The sequence below is a fragment of the Oryctolagus cuniculus genome, chromosome 11 (genome assembly GCF_964237555.1).
Source record: "Oryctolagus cuniculus chromosome 11, mOryCun1.1, whole genome shotgun sequence".
In the NCBI taxonomy this organism is placed as follows: Eukaryota; Metazoa; Chordata; class Mammalia; order Lagomorpha; family Leporidae; genus Oryctolagus; species Oryctolagus cuniculus.
Window position 1 is genome coordinate 18142542 of NC_091442.1, and position 23254 is coordinate 18165795.

The window sequence follows — 23254 nt, forward strand, 5'->3', positions numbered from 1 at the left end:
GATTATATATTTATGCAAACATATGCACATGTTATATATTTTTTAAGTATTAAAGAATATACAAATTTATGCATAGTAACCTAGAAATTTATATTTTTCCCCACAACCAAGTCTATAAAACTGCTACCAAAATGTGTAAATACCTAAAACTGGTAAGGAATATTGGTTTCCCTTCAGAAGCTAACCGTGATCGATTGGTAGAGGCTTTCCATAGTGATGTGTAGAGATGATCTAAAGCAGCCTCTGGGCCCAGTGATGTGAGAACCATAGTTGATTAGTGATGTCTGTGGTGGTTATGGGAGAGAGAAGTGGCAGTGGTGATACTACATTTTTGGAATCTCTGGTCTAATGGCTGAGCACACTTAAATTGTCATTGCTTTCTCTTATCTTGTTAGTTAGTTTCATTCTACAATGGGCTGTGCCTTCTGCTTAGATCTCACAATTTTTTTAAAAAAAGATTTATTTATTTATTTGAAAGGCAGAGATACAGAGAGAAAAGGAGAGAGACAGAGAAAGAGAGAGAGAAAAACCTTCCATCGACTGATTCACTTTTCAAATGGCAACAACAGCCAGGTTTGGGCCAGGTTAAAGCTGTGGCTGCAAGGGCCCAAGGACTCGGGCCACATTTGGCTGCTTTCCCAGGAGCATTAGCAGGGAACTGAATTGGAAGTGGAGCAGCTGGACTTGAACCAGTGCCCATATGGGATACCTGTGCTACAGGAAGAAACAACCTTCTATGCCACAGTGCCGACCCCAATATCATGATTCTTGATTTCGTTTGAAGGTTGGGCATTTCTATTTTCCCCGAAAGCCTTTATCCTAACTCTTTTTTATTTTCCTTTTTTTTTTTTCCCAGAAATGAGCACCCTACGTGTCAGTTTTCTTTTTGGGAGCTGAAGCTTATTAATTTGTATATTTCTGATAATCTGGGCCAATTGGCTTTTTAAAAAAAGATTTGTTTATTTATTTGCAAGTCAGAGTTACACAGAGAGAGAAGGAGAGGCAGAGGGAGAGAGAAAGGTCTTCCATCCGCTGGTTTACTCCCCAGTTGGCCGGAATGGCTGGAGCTGTGCCCATCCGAAGCCAGGAGCCAGGAACTTCATCTGGGTCTCCCATGCAGATGCAGAGACCTAAGGACTTGGGCCATCTTCTACTGCTTTCCCAGGCCATAGCAGAGAGCTGGATTAGAAGTGGAGCAGCTGGGCCTTGAACCAGCACCCACATGGGATGCTGGCACTACAGGCGGCAGCTTTACCCGCTACGCCACAGCGTTGGCCCCTAGTTGGCTCCTGAGCAGCCTTGCTGGGCTGTGCTTAGAAGCTTCGATATTCCTTTAGTGTGCCTGTGCTTCCTTCTTACCCTGTTTCAGGTGGGGGCTTTTTTTTTCTCCCCCATACAAAATTTAGATAGATTTTTGTCAATGACTGGTTCATTTTCTCCCAATGAATGTTTGATAGTCACTCATTCTGTGCTCTTTGCAGTTCATCTGCTTGTTTTCTATTTTGCTTTTTTTATGACTTTTTGATTGACTTTTTTTCTTATTTTCTTTAACTTTAAAATAGTCTCCTGAAGATTTTTGCTCCTCCTCATAATAGAACTGGATTTACCCTCTCACTCTAAGCAATCAGGCATCCAAAGAAATCTGAATGTTTCACATTTTAGATGTCAGATAGTATGGAGTAGTGTCTTTTACAAACGGGAGGCCAGTGAGGTGAGCCTGTGATTGCTCTGGGTCACTTCCTGGAGAGGGTGCAGAGCTTGTGCAGAGAAGCAGCACAGAGTTGGGAAGGTAGCGTTTACATGTCAGGAAGGCCAAGTTGGCTGGAGCCTTCAGGAAGAAAATACCAGGGTGGGGAGGGAGAGGGGGAGATCGATTTGGCTGCAAAAGGATCCTTGCACAATTAGTGATCTGCAAATATGCATGAGGAAGCTACCTTGTGGTCTAGTAGCCAGAAGCACTAGAAAGAAAGAGGATAATAATCTTCATAGCTTAGGCAGACTGACAATAGTTTCTGCTACTAGCCATAGTGGAAGGAATTCCTAATACACAGGGCATCGAGTGAATCTTCAACAGGGTGCCCCCAGATTGGCCTAAAGACTGCCCTGGATCTGTGTTGGCAGTTTAGAGGAAGTTGCAGGAGTGGTGTTTAGTGCAGTGGCTTAAGTCCTTGCTTAGGATTCCCTGTATCGGAGGGCCTCGTTGGAGTCCTGGCTCCGCTCTCCATTCCAGCTGCCTGTTCATGTGCATCTTGGGGGGCAACAGATGATAGCTCAAGTGCCTGGGTCCCTACTGCTCACCTGGGAGAACTAGGTGAAGCTCCAGCCTCCTGGCTTTGGCTTGACCTAGTTCTTGTTGTTTGGGGTATTTGGGAAGTGAATCAGTGGATGGAAGATCTCTCTGTGTCCGTGTCTCTGTCTGTTTCTGTTTGTCTGTCTGTCTCTGTCTTACAAGTAAAATAAAAATAAATTATAAAAATAAGAGGAAGCTGGGCCGGCGCCGCGGCTCACTATGCTAATCCTCCACCTAGCGGCACCGGCACACCGGGTTCTAGTCCCGGTCGGGGCGCCGGATTCTGTCCCGGTTGCCCCTCTTCCAGGCCAGCCCTCAGCTGTGGCCCAGGAGTGCAGTGGAGGATGGCCCAGGTGCTTGGGCCCTGCACCCCATGGGAGACCAGGAAAAGCACCTGGCTCCTGGCTCCTGCCATCGGATCAGCGCAGTGCGCCGGCCACAGCGCGCCGGCTGCAGCAGCCATTGGAGGGTGAACCAACGGCAAAGGAAGACCTTTCTCTCTGTCTCTCTCTCTCACTGTCCACTCTGCCTGTCAAAAAAAAAAAAAAAAAAAAAAAAAAAAAAAAAAAAAAAAGAGGAAGCTACAGAATAATCTAATTTATTTTATTTTATTATTTTTTTTAATCTTTTATTTAATGAATATAAATTTCCAAAGTACGACTCATGTGTTACAATGGCTTCCCCCCCATACCGTCCCTCCCACCCACAACCCTCCCCTTTCCCACTCCCTCTCCCCTTCCATTCACATCAAGATTCATTTTCGATTATCTTAATATACAGAAGATCAGCTTAGTATACCTTAAGTAAGTATTTCAACAGTTTGCTCCCACACAGAAACATAAAGTGAAAAATAATAGATGATTTTTTTTAAATGATGATGAAATCAGATCAGACCTATTGTCATGTTTAATCCCAGTGAGAGTCAAGTTGGGAATTGATAATTTCTTTCTTTCTTTTTTTTTTTTTTTTTTACAGAAGATCAGTTTAGTGTACATTAAGTAAAGATTTCAGTCGTTTGCACCCCCATAGAAACACAAAGTGAAATATACTGTTTGAGTACTCGTTATAGCATTAAGCCTCAGTGTACAGCACGTTAAGGACAGAGATCCTACATGAGGAGTAAGTGCACAGTGACTCCTGTTGTTGACTTTACAAATTGACACTCCTGTTTATGGCATCAGTAATCTCCCTATGCACCAGTTATGAGTTTCCAAGGCTATGGAAGCCCCTTGAGTTCTCCGACTCTTATCTTGTTTAGACACGGTCATAGTCAAAGTGGAGGTTCTCTTCTCCCTTCAGAGAAAGGCACCTCCCTCTTTGAAGACCTGTTCTTTCCACTGGGATCTCACTCACAGAGATCTTTTTGCCAGAGTGTCTTGGCTTTCCATGCCTGAAATACTCTCATGGGCTTTTCAGCCAGATCCGAATGCCTTTAGGGCTGATTCTGAGGCCAGAGTGCTGTTTAGGACATCCGCCATTCTATGAGTCTGCTGAGTATCTCACTTCCCATGTTGGATCACTCTCCCCTTTATTTATTCTATCGGTTAGTATTAGCAGGTACTGGACTTGTTTATGTGCTCCCTTTGACTCTTAGTCCTTTCATTATGATCAATTGTGAACTGAAATTGATCACTTGCAGTAGTGAGATGGCATTGGCACATGCCACCTTGATGGGATTGAATTGGAATCCCCTGGTATGTTTCCAACTCTACCAATTGGGGCAAGTCAGCCCGAGCATGCCCCAAATTATACATCTCTTCCCTCTCTTATTCCCACTCTTATGTTTAACAGGGATCACATTTCAGTTAATTTTCAACACTTAAGAATAACTGTGTGATAATTACAGAATTAAACCAGTCATATTAAGTAGAACAGACAAAAAAAAAATACTATGAGGGATAATGTATTAAGTTGTCCATTAGCAGTCAGGGCTATGCTGATCAAGTCACCATTTCTCATAGTGTCCATTTCACTTCAGGAGGTTTCCTTTTTGGTGTTCAGTCAGTTGTCACCGATCAGGGAGAACATATGGTATTTGTCCCTTTGGGACTGGCTTACTTCACTCAGCATGATGTGTTCCAGATTCCTCCATTTTGTTGCAAATGACTGGATTTCGTTGTTTCTTACTGCGGTATAGTACTCTAAAGAATACATATCCCATAATTTCTTTATCCAGTCTACCATTGATGGGCATTTAGGTTGGTTCCAGGTCTTGGCTATTGTGAATTGTGCTGCAATAAACATTAGGGTGCAGACCGCTTTTTTGTTTATCAATTTAAACTCCTTTGGGTAAATTCCAAGGAGTGGGATGGCTGGGTCGAACGGTAGGGTTATAGAATAATCTAATTTATTTTAAAAAATTAATTGTGATACAATACAGAGCACTAAAATGAATATAGCAAAATCCAGCACCCAACTCTGAAAATTCAAAATGTCCAGCATGTGATAAACACTTCCAAGCATGTAACTTTTTCATTTGTCAAAAGTCACCTCATTGTACCATTGAAATTGATGACTTGAATTTTCTATAAAATTATACCTCAATATGGCTAATTTAATTTTTTCTCCTTTTCAAGTTCAATTTTTGTGTTTTTTAAATTTGAATTCTTCACTTTGGTCTGGCACCTGCTTTTTTTTTTTTTTTTTTTAAAGATTTATTTATTTATTTAAAAGGCAGAAATAGAGAGAAGGGGAGAGAGAGAGAAAGAGATCTCCTGTCCACTGGTTTACTCCCCAAATGGCCACAACTGCCAGGGTTGGGCCAGGCCAAAGACAGGAGCCAGGAGCTTCATCCAGGTCTCCTACATGGGTACAGGGGCCCAAGTGCTTGGGCGATCTTCTACTGCTTTCCCAGGCACATTAGCAGGGAGCTGGATTGAAAGTGGAGCAGCTGGGACTCGAATTGGCGCCCATATAGGATGCTGGCATTGTGGGCAGAAGCTTAACCTTCTACGCCACAGTGCCGGCCCTGCATCTGGCTTCTGAAAATGAAGACTAACACAGCTATAATTTATTACTATAAATTATATAATATATTTATTATATGCAATATATTATATGCAATTTATTTACTATTTGTCAGCAACCGTACTAATGAATTTACATATTTATTTCCTTGGATACTATCTCCTGCTTCTTCACGAGTGTTTCAATTTTGAGGGTTTTTAATTTCAATTTGAGGGGTTTGGGGTCACTTCTCTTCAGAGGCACTGCCTTTCCATCAGCCTACATTCAAGGGCAGATGGGATTAGTAGATTTTCCCTTCCTCATTGCCAATGTTTGCTTCTGATCCTTGAAATACTACATAAAAAATTCTAGCTCAATATCCGTGTTGAACACATGCTATGTGTCAGGCTGTAGATTCCGTATACAATATCTTGTTGAATCTTCAATACTGATGAGGAAGTTGAGGCTGAAAGGGATGGAGTGATCTACCAGGTCATGTACCAGAGAATGGCAAAGCTGGGATTCAAGCTCAGGTTGGTGGCCGGCGCCGTGGCTCACTAGGCTAATCCTCCGCCTAGCGGCGCCGGCACACCAGGTTCTAGCCCCGGTCAGGGCGCCGGATTCTGTCCTGGTTGCCCCCTCTTCCAGGCCAGCTCTCTGCTGTGGCCCGGGAGTGCAGTGGAGGATGGCCCAAGTGCTTGGGCCCTGCACCCCATGGGAGTCCAGGAGAAGCACCTGACTCCTGGCTTTGGATCAGCACGATGCGCCAGCTGCAGCGGCCATTGGAGGGTGAACCAATGGCAAAAGGAAGACCTTTCTCTCTGTCTCTGTCTCTCTCTCTCTCTCTCTCTCTCACTATCCACTCTGCCTGTCAATAAATAAATAAATAAATATAAATAAATAAATCAAGGTCAGGTTGGTTTCCAGACTTCCTGTTACCCAAAATCTCCCTTGGCCCAGGAATGTACTCCCATGGTATTTGAGCATCCTCATTTCCCTTGATGCCCCCATTTATGAATCAAAAGTCTTCCCCCTGGGGCTAGCTCTGTGGCACAGCAGTTTAAAGCCCCAGTTCACAGCACCAGCATCCCATAGGGGTGCCGGTTTGAGTCTCAGCTCCTCCACTTCCCATCCAGCTCCCTGCTAATGAGCCTGGGAAAGCAGCAGTAGATGGCCCAAATCCTTGAGCCCCTGCATGCATGTGGGAGACCCGGAAGAAGCTCCTGGCTCCTGGTTTCGGATTGGCTCAGCTCCAGCTGTTGCAGCCATTTGGGGAGTGAACCAGCGGATGGAAGACCTCTCCCTCTCTCTCTGTCTCTCCCTCTCTCTGTAATTCTGTTTTTAAAATAAATCATTAAAAAAAAAAGTCTTGGCTGGTGCCGCGGCTCACTAGGCTAATCCTCCGCCTTGCGGCGCCGGCACACCAGGTTCTAGTCCCGGACGAGGCGCCGGATTGTGTCCCGGTTGCCCCTCTTCCAGGCCAGCTCTCTGCTGTGGCCCGGGAGTGCAGTGGAGGATGGCCCAAGTGCTTGGGCCCTGCACCCCATGGGAGACCAGGAGAAGCACCTGGCTCCTGTCTTCGGATCAGTGCGGTGCACCGGCCGCGGTGCACCAGCCGCAGCGGCCATTGGAGGGTGAACCAATGGCAAAGGAAGACCTTTCTCTCTGTCTCTCTCTCTCTCACTGTTCATTCTGCCTGTAAAAAAAAAAAAAATAATTAAAAAAAAAAAGTCTTCCCCTGGGAGTAGGAAAGTACTTCCCTCCCAACTCCACCCTGGGCGGGCCTTGTGGCACAGTTGGTTAAGTTGCCACCTGCAGCACCACACAGACCTCCATGTCAGAGGGCTGATTTGAGTTTCTGTCTGCCCTGCTTCCTTCCCATCCAGCTCTCTGCTTATGTGCCTGGGAAGGCAGCAGAGGATGCCCCAAGTGTGTGGACCCTTGCCACCTATGTGGGAAACCTGGATGGAGTTTCTGGCTTCTAGTTTCAGCCTGGACCAGACTCATTCACTATGGACATTCGGAGAGTGAGCCAGCAGATGGAAGATCTCCCTCTCTCTCTTTCTCTTCCTCTCCCTCTGTCACTCTGCCTTTCAAGCCAACACAGCAAACCCACCATGATTGGTCGGATGAGTGCTCCTGTCATCTGTTCCGGATTCCTTCCCTCATCCTTCCTGGCCGGCTTGAAACAGGCGACGATCAGCATTAACCATCGTGTCCTCTGGTGATGGTTTTCTTCTCTGCACACCCTGAGCCCCAGAGCGCTTCAAGGGCAACTGTGAGCACAGCACCCATCAGCCAATGTCCACTGAGTGAATAAATGACCTGGGGATTCAAATCTAGATCTTGGTTCTGCTCTGCTTTCTGCCAGCAACATTGCTCCTTTACCTTATTTGCTTTAGATGCTGAACAGATAGAAGCACTTTCACTCTGTCTCCTGAGGAGCTATCTTTCCTCCTTTTTTGATCTATTTAATGCATATGAACAAGTATATTTTATATCCAATTTATAAAACACAACAACAAAATGGATCAGTTCCACCAATGGACTTTTTAGAGCTAAAGACCCTTTTCATCTTGTTTTGTTTCTGACATTTCAGAAGAGGAACTGGGCATCCTAAGTCCAGTCAATTCCTTTGCCTTATTCATTCTTATCTTCTTTCTTTTTTTTTTTAAATTTTATTTTACTTATCTTCTTTAAATCTTAAAGCCCACACTTTTCCAAACCACAGTTTTGGGCATTGGTGTTCACATATTAGCAAAGAATGATTAGAAAAGTGGTCACCTGTTTTGTAAATTTCGATTGCTATTTGTTGCTTTGGAGTCGTGCTTACTCTACCTTGTGTGTCAGGCAGGGATTCCAGGCAACCAAAGGGCTGCCATTCATCCCTGCATTCACAAGCATGAGGCTGAGCGTGCCACATGCCTCCAGTCCACTTGTCTTCCCGGGCTGGACCAGATTGTGTCAGCCTGAGTCAGAAGGCCAGAGGAGCAGCAGAGGAACAGCATCATACAAGGAAGGACTGTGTTTGGGGTTTTGTGCTGATCAGTTTAAAGGGGAGCAGCTAGGTGTGGCTCTTACATCATGGCCTATTTCCTTTTCCTCCAAATAAGCTCCAAGCCCATCCACTTATTTCCACCATTCATGGCCAATCATCTCTAGATGACTGCTAGAGTCTCCCCATGAGCCATTCACTATGCAGAGATCCTTTCAAAGATAAATCAGAGAGGCCAGCACTGTGGCATAGTGGGTGAAGCTGCTGCTTATGGTGCTGGCATCCCATGCGGGTGCCATTTTGGGGTCTGTCTGCTCTGCTTCCAATCCAGCTCTCTGCTGTGACCTGGGAAGGCAGTGGAGGATGGCCCAAGTCCTTAGACTCTTGCACCCATGTAGGAGGTGCAGAAGAGGCTTCTGACACCTTGTTTCAGATCAGCCCAGCTCCAGCTGTTGCATCCATTTAGGGAGTGAACCAGTGATTAGAAGACCTTTCTCTCAGTCTTTCCCTCTCTCTGTCTGTAACTCTCCCTCTCAAATAAATAAATCTTTAAAAAAAATGTAAATCAGAGCTTGTCTCTGTCCTGCTGAAAGTCCTCCATGGCTCTCCATGCCCTGAGCATAAAATGTAAACTCTACATTTTTGACAAGACTTTGTGTGATTGAGCCTCTACCCTCCCTCTCCAGCCTTATTCCAGGTTCCTGTTCCCTCACTTTGCTCTAGTCCAGCCTCTGGGGTTTCCTTTCAACTTCAGACACATCAAGTTCTTATTCCATTGAAAACTTTGCGTATCTTTTCTGTATGTCTAGAGTCCTTTCCACCTTTTTTGTCCTGCAGGTCGGATCGTAGCATCTTCTCCAAAGTTCTAAGTGGTCCAACCCTTCCTCCCATCACAGTGCAGTGTTCGCCCTCCTCACAACTTTCTCATTTTATAGTTGCTTACATAATTGTCTGTCTCCTATATACTGCCTATCTTTCCCACCAGGCTATAAGCACCATGAGGGCAGGGATTCTATTTCTAACCCCCTGCCACCTAGTGGCACCTCCATTCATGTGTACATTTGAACCATCAATCTGGTTTCAAAGATTGGTGAACAAACATGCATTGTAGAGGAGAAAATGCTTATCTGCCCATTCACTCTTTCACACACACACAAGTATTTATTGTCTGTTACCATGCTAGGTCTGAACTTGTGCTCAGGGCATAGAGAAAAATCAGATACTGTCCCTTTGCTTACAACCCTGCAATGCAATAAGGGCTTCATGGAGGAAAGTGCAGCAGGCAGTGGGGCCCTGGAGAAGGAGCCCTTAGGTCTACTGGGGGAGTATGGGAAAGGTTCTTAGGACGTACTCTTGAGTTAGGTTTTGAGGGATGAGTAGGAGTTTGCTATGTGGGCAGGTAAAGAAGAGCTGTTCTGTGCACTGTGGGGTGAAAAACGGATCACTGTATGAGAAAACATGGAATGTTGGAGCAAAGTAAAGTAGCTCAGAGCCGTTGAGGGTTCACATGCAAGGGTAGTGGTAGGAGGTGCGGTTAGAGACAGAGGCAGGAGCAGCAAATGAGGGTTTGTATTTTGTCCTACTAATAAATTGAAAGGTATGCGATGTGGGACACAAGCGATCCTATTTGTGTTTTGGGAAGAGTTCTCTGGAAGCTATATTGAGTGGGGCAAAGGGAAGGGGAGACTGGTGGTTCTCATTGAAAAGATTTTCCTAGACCTCTTTGCCAAGTTGCTTCGCACCCTAAAGCAGATCATACCGATAGAATACTGTACTTTTCACCCTTGAGCCCAGGTCCCGCTTCAGAATCCTCAGCACAACCCTCCACAGAGGTCTGACTGTCAGTAGGACTATGCTCACTAGGTGTGCCCTGTGTCACAGAGGTCTGACTGTCAGTAGGACTATGCTCGCTAGGTGTGCCCTGTGTCACAGAGGTCTGACTGTCAGTAGGACTGTGCTCACTAGGTGTGGCCTGGATCACAGAGGTCTGACTGTCAGTAGGACTGTACTCACTAGGTGTGGCCTGGATCACAGAGGTCTGACTGTCAGTAGGACTGTGCTCACTAGGTGTGCCCTGTGTCACAGAGGTCTGACTGTCAGTAGGACTGTGCTCACTAGGTGTGGCCTGGATCACAGAGGTCTGACTGTCAGTAGGACTGTACTCACTAGGTGTGGCCTGGATCACAGAGGTCTGACTGTCAGCAGGACTGTGCTCGCTAGGTGTGCCCTGTGTCACAGAGGTCTGACTGTCAGCAGGACTGTGCTCGCTAGGTGTGCCCTGTGTCACAGAGGTCTGACTGTCAATAGGACTGTGCTCGCTAGGTGTGCCCTGTACCTTCTTGGAGCAGATGCTTTCAGGGATTCTTTTAAGCTCTGATGTTGTGTTTTTGAAAATATGCTAACCAAGAATAGCTTCACATTGACATGGATAATGCCACAAATCAAGAATGTGTAGCCCTGGCCAGCGCTGCGGCTCAATAGGCTAATCCTCCACGTGCGGCGCCAGCACACTGGGTTCTAGTCCCAGTCGGGGCACGGGATTCTGTCCCGGTTGCCCCTCTTCCAGGCCAGCTCTCTGCTGTGGCCCAGGAGTGCAGTGGAGGATGGCCCAGGTGCTTGGGCCCTGCACCCATGGGAGACCAGGAGGAAGCACCTGGATCCTGGCTTTGGATCAATGCAGTGCGCCAGCCGCAGCGGCCATTGGAGGGTAAACCAATGGAAAAGGAAGACCTTTTTCCCTGTCTCTCTCACTGTCCACTCTGCCTGTCAAAAATTTTTTTAAAAAATTAAAAAAAAAAAAGAATGTGTAGCCCTAATGGTGAGATTTCTGGCACTTGAAACTATGGGAAGAAGTACACTGAAGGACCTTCCCTGGTCACTGTCAAAATGTGTATTCTTTATGGTGTGCTGACTTCCTCCATGCAGAATATTGCTCCTCTGTCTTCGTGCATGCAGGGGACCTTACGGTCCCGCCTTCCTAAGGAAACTGGTTTCAGGAGACTGATAAACAGGCCATTTCTGCAGAGGAGAAGTATGTACCCTGGAGTCCCAGACTCGGCCCCTGAAGCCTGCTTTGCACTTCCCTGACCTCAGGAATGAAGCAAATGCTTCCTGAGCAGCTACTAAGGGCCAGTCCTGAGCTAAGTATTTCTTGCTTTATTTTTTTTAAAGATTTATTTATTTATTTGAAAGAGTTATACAGAGAGAGCAGAGGCGGGGTGGGGGGGTCTTCCATCTGCTGGTTCACTCCCCGATTGTCTGCAATGGCCGGGGCTGCGCCAATCCGAAGCCAGGAGCCAGGAGCTTCTTCCGGGTCTCCCACATGGGTGCAGGGGCCCAAGGACTTGGGCCATCTTCTACTGCTTTCCCAGGCCAAGCAGAGAGCTGGATTGGAAGAGGAGCAGCCGGGTCTCAAACCGGTGCCCATATGGGATGCCAGCGCTTCAGGCCAGGGTGTTAACCCACTGTGACACTGCGCCGGCCCCTCTTGCTTTATTTTATAGATGGGGGAAATGGAAACTCAGGAAAATAATTAGTAATTGTATAAATTCTTTTTTTTAAAAAAGATTTATTTCTTTATTTGGAATAATTACATAGAGAGAGGGAAGGATAGAGAGAGATAGAGGTAGAGATGGAGGTGGCAAGAAGAGAGAGAGAAAGAGAGAGAGAGAGAGAGAGAGAGAGAGAGAGAGAAAATCTTCCATTTGGTGGTTCACTCTCCAAATGCCTGCAATAGCTAGGGCTGAGCCACGCTGAAGCCAGGAGCCTGGAACTACATCTTGGTCTCCCACATGAGTGATAATAAGCATCTAAATATTCGGACGATCTTCTGCTGTTTTCCTGGGTGCATGAGCAGAGAGCTGGATAGGAAGTGGAATAGCTGGGACTTGAACCAGCTCTTGTATGGGATGCTGGCATGCGACACGGCTTGCCCCTTAGATAAATTCTTAACCTCTCTAATTTTGCATTTGCTCATTGGTAAAATGGGACTCATAAAGTCTGCCTCCTGGCCTCGCTCCAAGAATTAAATGAGACAATAATTGTGAAAACACCTAGTAGCTGGTAGATGCTCTCCAAAGTCAGCCCTTTCTTTTCTTTCTTCGGCACAATGGCTGGTTGCACTTTCAGCAAAGAAAGCCTTGGCTTAAGGTCCTCAGAAAGAAACACGTCTTTGCTCTGGGCTCTGAAATCCCTGGTGCCCACAACTTAATAGACTCACAATTGGTTACTTTTCTGTTGACATTGATCAGCAATGGGTCGTGGCTGGCACCACTGGCCTGGCCCTTGGGAGGTGCCGCGCAATGCCTGGCCTGGCCTCCCTAACCAGAAATTCAATAACTTTTTCATATAAATTGTCCGTAAGAGAAAACTTCTTGTTTTCGGCAGTTGTCGCTGTTTCAGCATTTTTCTGTACAAGATGAAAAACTTTTGCATTGAGCAAAATACAGATTTATGGTCAATAAAGTGAAGTTTAACAGTTTATAGGGGCCATACTTTCTTTCTTAAAAACTGGTATTAAAAGCCATTTTTCGCAGTCTTTGTAGAAATGTCTTTTCTATCAATCAGGATCCCAGTTTGTTTAAATGATGGGAAAATTAGGAAAACGCTTCTCATCACAGGGCTTCCGCACACCTGCCCATCATCTTCTCTTGTTCTAGAGCTCAGAGGAGGTCAAGGCTTCCTTCTTGAACCTGAAAATGGTCAAGCTGGACATCAGACATATCCTGGAGCCGGAAGTGAGCGGAACCTCAACTGGAGCTTGGAGGGCAGATGAGTGTAGGGTGTGCCTCCAGCACCTAGGATTGGTCTGGTACTGCTCATTTTCCAGCAAGTGTCCACTGAGCACCTACTCTGTGTCAGAGCCTGGGTCAGCACACCTGCCTCCTGCCCTTGAAGTGCCCACAGTTGAGTAAGTGAGTCAAACAGATAGAGAGCTGCTGTATAGTCAGGACTGGGTAATATGGGGACATAGAGGGACCACACCTCACCCAGAGCAGGGGCATCTGTGAAGACTTCCTGGAGGAGGAGACCTGAACTCAGTCCTGAAGACAGGTGAGAGAAATGGTAGCCAGGGAGGGACAACCCAGGCAGAGGAGCCAGCAGGATGGGATGAGAGCTGTCTCCCTCCAGAGTCATCCTCATCCTGGATAGACTGCGAGAGCGGGAGTGTGTCTGGCAGCAGCTCTTGAGCCTGCTATCTGCTCTCAGAGCACTGCCCATTGCCCCTCCTGGGTGCTCCTGCTCATCCCCAACTGTCTGCATCAGTGTGAGGCTGGTCCCTGGAAGCATCATGACAGGCAGACCCTACTTCCTTTCCCTGCCTCTGCCTTATTCCTGCCCACCCCACCACGCAAGGCTCCACCAATGGTATCTAATAGAAACTACGATGGAGGAGAAAATATTGAAAGCCTGGGGCTGTCCAGAGAGTTCCATTCCTTCTTTTTCCTAAGAAAAAAATCATCCTCTTTAATACTGTCAGGAGCTTAGTACCCATTATTCCCCAAGACCTTCAGGGATTGATCCTCCCTCCTCATCCCCATGAAATCCACATGCACAGCCACATAACACTCGTGTACCTGAGCTAGCAAGGGTCCGATTCCCCCTCACTGCAGCCTGCTCTGCAGAACTTACCTGACTCACAGCGGCAACTCTCCTTGCTAAGTTCATGCCCAACTCTGCCTCCCCCTCACTTCCTCCTGCTTTGCATCTGCCCAGGACTCACCGAAACGTGAAAAATGGCTGTGCCATGCTATTACCTCTTAAGTGCACCAAAACTGAGGCTAAATCTCTGGGATAGGATTTTCTTTGGGCCACTTGAACCTTGCCCACAGGGCCTTCCCCTTGACAGTGAGGCTGAGCCACCCACCTCCTGGGTCTTGTGGGATGGGAGGGTGCACGTCCCATTCCTGACCCAACGGAACAGCATGTAGACCACATGGATTCTCTTGCATTTTCTAGTGGCCACATTAAAAAGTACAAAGAAACAGATGATGTTAATTAATGAACTGAGTATGAATCAGCCCAAGTATTTTCATGTAAGCATGTAATCACTGATAAAATTGTCAGTGAGATGTTTCGCATTATTTCTTCTTGGAGCCAGAGGTTGACATCTGGTGCATATTTGACTCTTACAGCACGTTTCAGTTAGAATGAGGCATGTTGCAAAGTGTGGCCATCACAGTGGACAGCACAGGTTGGGAGCATTGTACAGGTGGGTGGGAAGTGGGAGAGATAAAAGGGGAGGGAGGAGACAGAGAATATCTGGTTGTGAGAGAGAGAGACTCATGAGATACTTTGCTAAGGAGAAACCTTTGACCTTGGTCCTGAAGACAAAGGTGGGAGATGGAAAGGGTTGAGTGGAGAGTTGTGATCCTCCTGGCGGTGCCAAGAGAAGGTGTTGGGGGAAGGGAGCAAGTTTGAAGGAGAATTGCTCCCAGAGATAAGGTGAGCTTCATGGGCATGGAGAGGACAAGGATTCTAGACTCAGGAAGGAACTAATGCCCGCGGGACTCAGCAACAATGGGGATGTCGGGGGAGCCAGGAGCCAAGGAGGAGATCGCCTGCCCCGTACAGCTGGGTGGGTGCTGGGCCATTTAGTGAAAAGCAGAGTTGAAGGGGATGCCCAGGTCTGAAGGTGGAAGGTAGGCACAGTTGAGGACTGTGGGTTTGAGCATGTGTGGATGCCCAAGCAGCGGTGTGTGTCCTGCAGATCCGGAGCTTGGGAGAGAGGCAGGGGTTGGAAGGGGAGGTTGCTGGGGAGCCTAGCCATGCCGATGACTCCAGTGGACGTTTTTGTTGTTTTTACTTCCAAAGTCTAGAGGATCGATGGAGACAGTATGTTTTCCGTGTTCAGCCTGGACTTGGGCCATCTCCTACTGCTTTCCCAGGCCATAGCAGAGAGCTGGATTGGAAGAGGAGCAGCCGGGACTAGAACCAGTATCCCATATGGCCAGGGCTTTAACCCACTGTGCCACAGTGCCAGCCCATGATGTACTATTTTTTTAATAAAAAGAATTTTTATTTGAAAGGCAGAGTTACACAGAGGGGGGAAGAGAGAAAGAGAGGTCTTCCATCTGCTGGTTCACTCCCCAGATGGCCACAATGGCCAAAGCTGGGCCAAGACGAAGCCAGGAGCTTCATCTGAGTCTCCCGTGTGTGTGCAGGGGCCCAAGTACGTAGCCCATCCTGGGCTGCATTCCCAGGTGCACTAGCAGTGCCCTTTCTTGGAGTTCTGGATCTCCTGAGAATTGGGCCAGAGACAGAGGGGACACCTGGGCATTGTCCCCCTTGGTTCCCACACGGTTTTCAAGGGACCTGGCGCCTGTGAGGTGGAGAGGGCATTTGAGGGCTGTGTCCTTGTAGTCCCTCGGGCCAGGCCTCAGGGGGCGGGCTGAGATTTCTGCTAGGATCTGGAATCTGAAAAGCTGAAGTCGAGGCTCACGTCCCCACCGAACAATGAGGCTTGATGAGAGGGCTGGGATGTGCAGTTGCTGATGAAGATCCAGCTGATTCCCTCTGACTCTCAGCACAGTGCATGTGCGAGAGCAAGCCGTGCTGGCCCGGGAGGGCTCAAGATCAGTGCCGAGTTTCCCAACTTCCTGGCCTCAAAATTGATGTGTACAAAGGAAAAAAAAAGAGAAGTAGCAAAACCCGCAGAGCACCATTTCCCAAGGCAAAGCCTGACATTATGACCGTCTCTTTAAGCACTTGCACTGTGTGTGTGTATGTATGTATATATTTATATTTTCCCCCTCAACTGCATCTTCTCACTGACAAAGCTCTTTCTTGCCGAAAGCGACTGTTATAAAATTATGACTTGCGCATATATAATGTTTGTGTTCACCAAGAAAACAGAAATGCCACCTTATTTTGTGGTTACAGCTGCACAATTCACATCCGGCAGATCTGATCATATTAGGGTTATGCAATCATCTAATTGCAGAGACAAGCCTTGAGTAATAACTCCAAATGCTCGCACTTCAATCTGCGCGGCAGAGTCATTGCCGAGTCCTGATTAGCGCCTGACAGTGTTCGGGCACCATTATCCGCTCTGGCATTGTCTAAATCTCCATTTCCAGCCGAAGCAATCTACCCACTAACTGATCTATGACAAACAGACCCATCACAGCAAAGCTGTTTGGGCTGCAGATCCGTACATAACAAAATATTGCTCTTTGGGTTGTTTCCAGCTCTTTGTAGCAAAGTTTCTTCCTCTCCCAAGAGAAAACAGCCTACTCCACCCCCATTCACTTCCCTTCCCTCTTCTCATAAGCAGGAGGGGGTAGGTGACTGGACACGGAATTTGTAGAATTTCACCGAACTAACTCCCCCTCAGCTCTCAGATGCCGGCTCCAAGGTGACTTAGACGCATCGCCTTGCCTCTAGCGTGCTATCCCTGTTCTTTTTCCCTTTGGAGCTCTCAGAACTGTTTGCAACTGTGCCTACAAATCCTGTGAGCTCCACCTTCAAACTATCCAGAATCCCATCACTGCCCCCCGGGCTTGTGCCACCAGTCTGTCTCCCTGAATTGTTGCACCGCTGTCCTTGCTAGGATCCCAGTTTCTGACCTCGTCCCCATTCTCCTCCTACAATCTAGCCTCAAGTTAGCAGACCAAATCCTATTTTTTTTCATGGTTCCATAATAATCTATTTTGGATTTAAAATTTTAAAAATTGTATTTATTTTCATTCTTATTTGAAAGGCAGAGAGGTAGAGATAGATTGACAGATTTTTCATCTACTGGTTCACTCCCCCAGATGCCTGCAACAGCCTGACTTGGGCCAGGCAGAAGCTGGGAGCCTGGGGTTCTAGCTAGGTCTCCCCTATGGGTAGCAGAGACCCAACTACTTGGACCACCAACTGCTGCCGCTTCTGCATTTATAGGAAGCTGGTATGGGCAGTGGAGCTGAGACTTAAACCAGGCACTCAGATATGGGATGCAGGGATCCTAAGAGGCATCTTAACCACTATGCCAAACACTCACATTAAACTTCTTAATGGACACATAATTAGTGTATCTGTTTGTGGAGTACAGTGCAATATTTTGATACAATACTAGAAACAATGTATAATGATCAAATTAGGGTAGATAGTATTTCCATCACCTCAAACAAATTGTTTCTCTGTGTTGGGAATATTCAAAGCCTAATCTTCTCACTGTTTTGAAATACACAATAAATTGTTGCAAACTATATTTATCTTATTGTGCTACAAAACACAGGGCTTATTCTTCCTTTCTACTGTATTTTGGCCCCATTATCTAACCTTTCTCTCTCCCTCTCTCTCTCTCTCTCTCCCCCTTCCCTCCCCATTCCAGCCTCTGGTGATCTCTATGTTACTTCCTACTTCAGTGAGACCAACGTTTTTGGCATCCATTTATGAAGACAAAATACTTTTAAAAATGTCAGTCAGAAAACAGCATCCCTTTACGTAAAATCCTGCAGTTGTTCCCCTCTCATTCAGAGCCAGAATCCTTGCAGTAGCTTTATGAGGTACTGTATAAGCTAGTAGTGTCACCTGCCTTATCTCCGATCTCTTCCTAACCTTCTCATTCTACTCAGTCTCCTTGATCTTCCTTAAATACACCAGCTGCATCTTACCCTGGACCTTTGCACTTGCTGTTCCCTTGGCTGGAACTCTCTTCCTTCAGATAATCTATTTGCTTTGCGTCTTCTCTCCCTGTGGATCACGTTAAAAGGTCACTTTATCTGAGACACCCTCCTTAACTATCTTATCCAAACGGTAAACCCTCCCACCCCAACATCCCCTAACTCCTCTACTACTCTGTTTGTATCATTTTCTGTGGACTAGGTCATCCTCTAAGGGTACTTGAAAAGGTTGTAGAAAAAGACAATTTTATTTGGGTACCAAATTTTCTGAAACTCACTCACATCAGGGATCTTCAAAAAGTTCATGGAAAATGTGTGTTATGAAAAAACTATGTATGGATTTCAAAGTCATTTGCACCAAAATAAACTAGTCTTTTAATTTCACCTCCCATGGGCTGTTTGAAGTGCCCATTAAGCTGTACATTTGATTTGCTTTTTTTTTTTTCTGTCCAGAGTCTTGAGCATCTTTCTCCAGCACAGCTTCCTGCAATGGTCTATACCGTCCAGTGTAGCTGCCCCCTGCACTTGTGGTTATTGAGCTCTTGAAATTCAGCTTGTGAGACCAAGGGACTGAATTTTTAATTGGATTTAATTTTAATTACTCTAAATCAAAGTAGTCACACAGCTAATGGCTGCCATATTGAATACTAGAGGGCTAGACTCTCTCTTTCCTAAAGAATTTGGGGGGGGGTGCAGTTAATAAGCATATTTCAAAAAGCCTTAAAAATATTCACACCCTTTGACTCAGTAATCTTGCTTTCAGGAATTTATTCTTTGGAAAAGTTGTGTGTGGAAGAACGTCCTCTGTACTGATGCAGACGATAGTCAGAAATTGTAGTCTATATGTCCAGCAGTAAGGGTTCAAGAAAATTGAATACAGTACCCACAGGATGGCTATTTGGCAGCTGTTACATTCATAGAGATGAAAAGGTAGTGACACAGACCAAGTGTCCGTGATGTATTAAATGGCAAAATAAGCTAACAAAACTGTGATTATGTCATAATCCCTACTTCAGTGAAAATTTATACGTTATATAGTGACTTATAAAAATCAGAAGACAATCTAGAAGTGGAATTGCACATGATTTTAATCTTCTTTCATATGTTTTTCTGTAGATTTCAGTTCTTCTATCATGGATACAGACCACCTAATTTTGAGAAGAATGAAGTCAAGGTAACCTTTTTGTTAAAAAATAGTTTTCTTCCAGTTCTTCTGTGTTGACGTTGCCACTGACGGTTGCAGAGTTTAGGAACGAAGCTGACTGGGGTCTCTCACCCCATTTGCAGCCATCCAGAGTCCTCCCAGGCTGCTGCTAGTGTTGCCGTCTCCTTTCTGAGGTTCTGTCTCATTGATCCTTAGTTTCTTTTTGGGTCATTAGGACCACACCACAGTTCTAGTTTGTCTCCTCCCCTCCTGGAATGTGGAGGCTTGTCTCTCAGGGCCCCTGCAGTGGTCAGGGATCACAGAAGCTTCTGGCCTTGGCCTTGTCATCCCCTAGGGTCCCAGCATTATGCCTTTTCTTCTGAGCTTTGGCGACTTTGTTCTGTCCACAAACATCACTCCAAGCCAAAGTCCTAACGGCTGATGTGAGCTGACTGAGGCCTTTGGGAAGGTGCCTCCCTTCACGTGTGATGGCAGTGCCATTCTGTGGCCAGCACCCCTTGGGGTCTTCCCGCAGGTTCGCCTCTCATCGCTCCCTGCTTGCACATACATACATAGTTACTTCACGCCTTTGTACATGTGCTCCCCCTGCGCACGCTGCCATTTCCGTGTTGACTTTCTTGCCTCCCCCGTCCCTGTGTGTGAACTCTTAGACTAACCCTTCCTCTGTGGGGTGGACACTGAGGACAGCTTTCCTGCTAGAGTTACTTCGCTGTTCTATGCAACTCAGTAGAGCACTTATGTGTCTCACACGCTGTGCTGGCTTTTGGTGACATGAGGTTGAAGGGAGCAACAAGTGCTTACTAAGACCCTGTGAAGAACTGGTGGTTTACAGAGAAATGGGTGAGTACAACGTAGTATGACAGACATCCAACTGAAGTGCGGACAGGATGTTATGGGAACAGTGATTCCTTTTTTTTTTTTTTTTAAGATTTAATTTAGTTATTTGAAAGGCAGAGATACAGAGAAATAAAGAGAGAGAGAGAGAGAGAGAGAGAGAGAGAAAGAGAGAAAGAGATCTTCTGTCCACTGGTTCACTCCCCAGATGACCGCAATAGCCAGGGCTGGGCCAGGCCAAAGCCAGGAGCCAGGAGCTTCTTCCAGGTCTCCCACATGGGTGCAGGGACCCAAGGGGGTTGGGCCATCATCCACTGCTTTTCCAGATGCATTAGCAGGGAGCTGGATGGGAAGTGGAGGAGCTGGGACTCGAACCGGGCCCATATGGGATGCCAGCACTGCAGGTGGCAGCTTTACCCGCTACGCCACAGCACCGGCCCCAGGAACAGTGATTTCCACAGGGCTGGGATGAACCATGAAAAGTTCAGGAAGGAGAGAGTTCACACTGGGTTTTCTAACAGAGGAAGTTTTCATCTTGAAGCGGCTCCCTAGTTATGTGATAGCGGACTGAGCTTTTTGCCTTTCTGAATCTCAGGGACCTCACTTCTAAAAGGGACAGCAGGACTCGTGCCCTGGATACCTCGCCAGGCCATTCAGGGCAGAAGGCGCTGTTACTGTGCCGGCCTTGGTTCTCCCTGTCCTGGCTGTGTGACTCTCCCTGGAGGAGTGCTGGGAAGCGAATGTCCTGGGAGGGTCCCCTGCCAATGCTGGGCGGGAGAGGTGTGAAAATACTCAGCTCCCAGTCCTCTTAGGCGGACTCACTGGAAGGTGACTTCTGCCCCCTAACACTTCCCAGGGTCACTCCTTGCCCTCCCCCTCCAGTCCTTTCCTGAGGCTCTGCTTCTGGGGGATCCCCCCAGGGGCCCCTGGTGCCCAGTGAAAATGGGAGGCACTGTTCCCCAAGGTCTCCCTCTGACATCTCCTGCCCACCCCTCCACGCTTCCGCTCCCCATACAGTATCCACGCAGGCTTTGGTGTCCGAGTGTGACGAAAAGCTTCCAAAGCCTAAAACCCACAGACAATAGGAACCCAGAGAACACCTAGGCTCAGCAAAATGCAAAGAAAGGCTGGATTTTATTTTACAGTGAGTGTGGGAGTGATTCTCAGGGGGCAGCCCCCTAACGCCCATCCATCACCTCCTGAGTTCTCTGGCCCAGAGGCGTTGGGTGGGCGGCCCTGGGGGTGGGGCGGGGGTGGGGGCCAGGATAGGAACCGGGTCTCTGTTTCTTTGTTGTTCCTCCAATCATTTCAGGATGCCTTGAAAGGAAGGTCTGTGCTTCTGGCCCCGCCCTGCGCACCCCCACCATCTCCTCTCTCCTTCTCCTGGGGTTCCCCTCTTGGCGAGCTCCTCTGGGACAAGGGCCCAATCTGTGGCTATCACTCTCCGGGATGGGAAAATTGCTGGCTCAGCCGCCCCCTTCGGCTCCTCCCATTCAGCCGGCTCAGCGCTCCCTAACAATCTCTCCAGGCCTCCTCCCCAGGCCCTGGATCTTTGGAATCAATTAGAATCAGCACCCAGGCACCCAACGTCTCCTTGGTCCCCTTCCCTCAGCTGGGAGCATCAGGCGTGCATTGTCACAGGGCCATTTTCTGCAGATGAGGAAACTGAAGTTAGGAAAGAGGCATGAAAACTCTTGGCTGGCAGCCCCTGCCACCCGGAGGCAGTGTCCGAGTGCCAAGGAGGGTGCTGGCCGCTCCCCACGTCCCCTGCTAGGCTTCTGCTCACGGGAGCCTGGCAGCGCCTGCTTGGTCTTCCCGCCAGCACCAACATCTGGGGCAGGAGTGGGGGTGGTGTCTTCATTAAAATGCAGTGACTCCATTGGCACCAAAATAAACGTGACATTTATCAGAACCTGCTAAATCTATTCAGTGCTTGCTTCCTCTGGAAGTGTAGGGTTCGTGCCGTGGGCCTGGAGAGAAAAGGTCTTTGCTGGTGAGAAGAATGGGGCGGTGAGAGGAAGAGGAGAGGGAGGAGCGGAAAGGGCAGACGAACAGGGCTGTGCCATAGCTGCCGGCACCCTCTCCAAGGCCCTTGGAGCCCCCGCAAAGCCAACAGGACCATTTTAAGGGAAAATCAATCACGTTGGAGTGCTTGACTGGCAGGGACAGAAAATAAAAGTAATCCCCAAATTAAACAAGACTATGCTGCTCCTAGAGTGTTGCCGGCATTTTTACATGGAGATATTTCTCACAGCCACCTAGCAAGTTACTTTCCACCCCCACCCTACAGAGAGGGAAAGCAAGGCACGAGAGGATGGGGGAATCACTGAGGGTGGCTGAGCCAGGCTCTGCCTCACCACAGTGGAGCAGCAATGATCTCGTGAGTGTGGCAGGGGACAAGCACGAGATTGGGAGAGAGGAGATGGGTCTGGACTGAGTGTGTGGCTTCTGCAAGTCTCTGATTGGGAAAAGCCAGCCGCTGAGACCTCCAGGCTTGATCACATTATGAATGAGTATTTGTGCACTGTCCATCATTTACCATGGAAAAACTCCAAGCCGTTATTCCCAGACCTCTTGCCTGGACTCAGGCCTCTGGGAAGCTAATGACTGGGATATTTATGAGGCAGAAGCAGCATGGGGTGATGGCACTCTGGCTTCCTGGGTTTGGGTCCCAGCTGTGTGACCTTGGGAAAGTTGCTTAACCTCTCTGAGCCTTTATTTACACTTGATTTTTGTGGTTGTGAGATTATGAATAATAATCACAGTTAACATTTACTGAGTGATTATTAAATGGCAGGCACCATGTGAAGTATTTTGCATGCATGATTCCATTTAATCCTCATAACTACCCTATGAAAAAGTGATTTTCATTTGCTCCATTTTAGAGATGAGGAAGCTGAGCCATAGAAGCTGTGATCTTAGATGTGATAGATCAAGATTCCTGGAAAACAGTTTTATTCCTTGTTTCTTCCTGGTCTGCAAGTTAGCAGTTTCTAAGGATGCCCCAAAACAGGCAGAACCAGGAGAAGAGCCAGGAAATGCAAATAGGGAAAATAAAATATCTTCGTCTCAGAGAAGTTGTTCGTTTTTCTTTTTAAATATCTGGTGCACCCCCATGGGAGACCAGGAGAAGCACCTGGCTCCTGCCATCGGATCAGCGTGGTGCGCCGGCTGCAGCACGCCGGTCGCAGTGGCCATTGGAGGGTGAACCAACGGCAAAGGAAGACCTTTCTCTCTGTCTCTCTCTCTCACTGTCCACTCTGCCTGTCCAAAAAAAAAAAAAAAAAAAAAAAAAAAAATCTGGTGCACATCAGATCCCAGCTAATGCTGTTATTTCAGAGGGGCTCCTTGTTGCGACTCTTTGCCATCCCCATATTTTTAGGGACCCTCTTTTCCTGAGGCTATTGGGGGCTGCA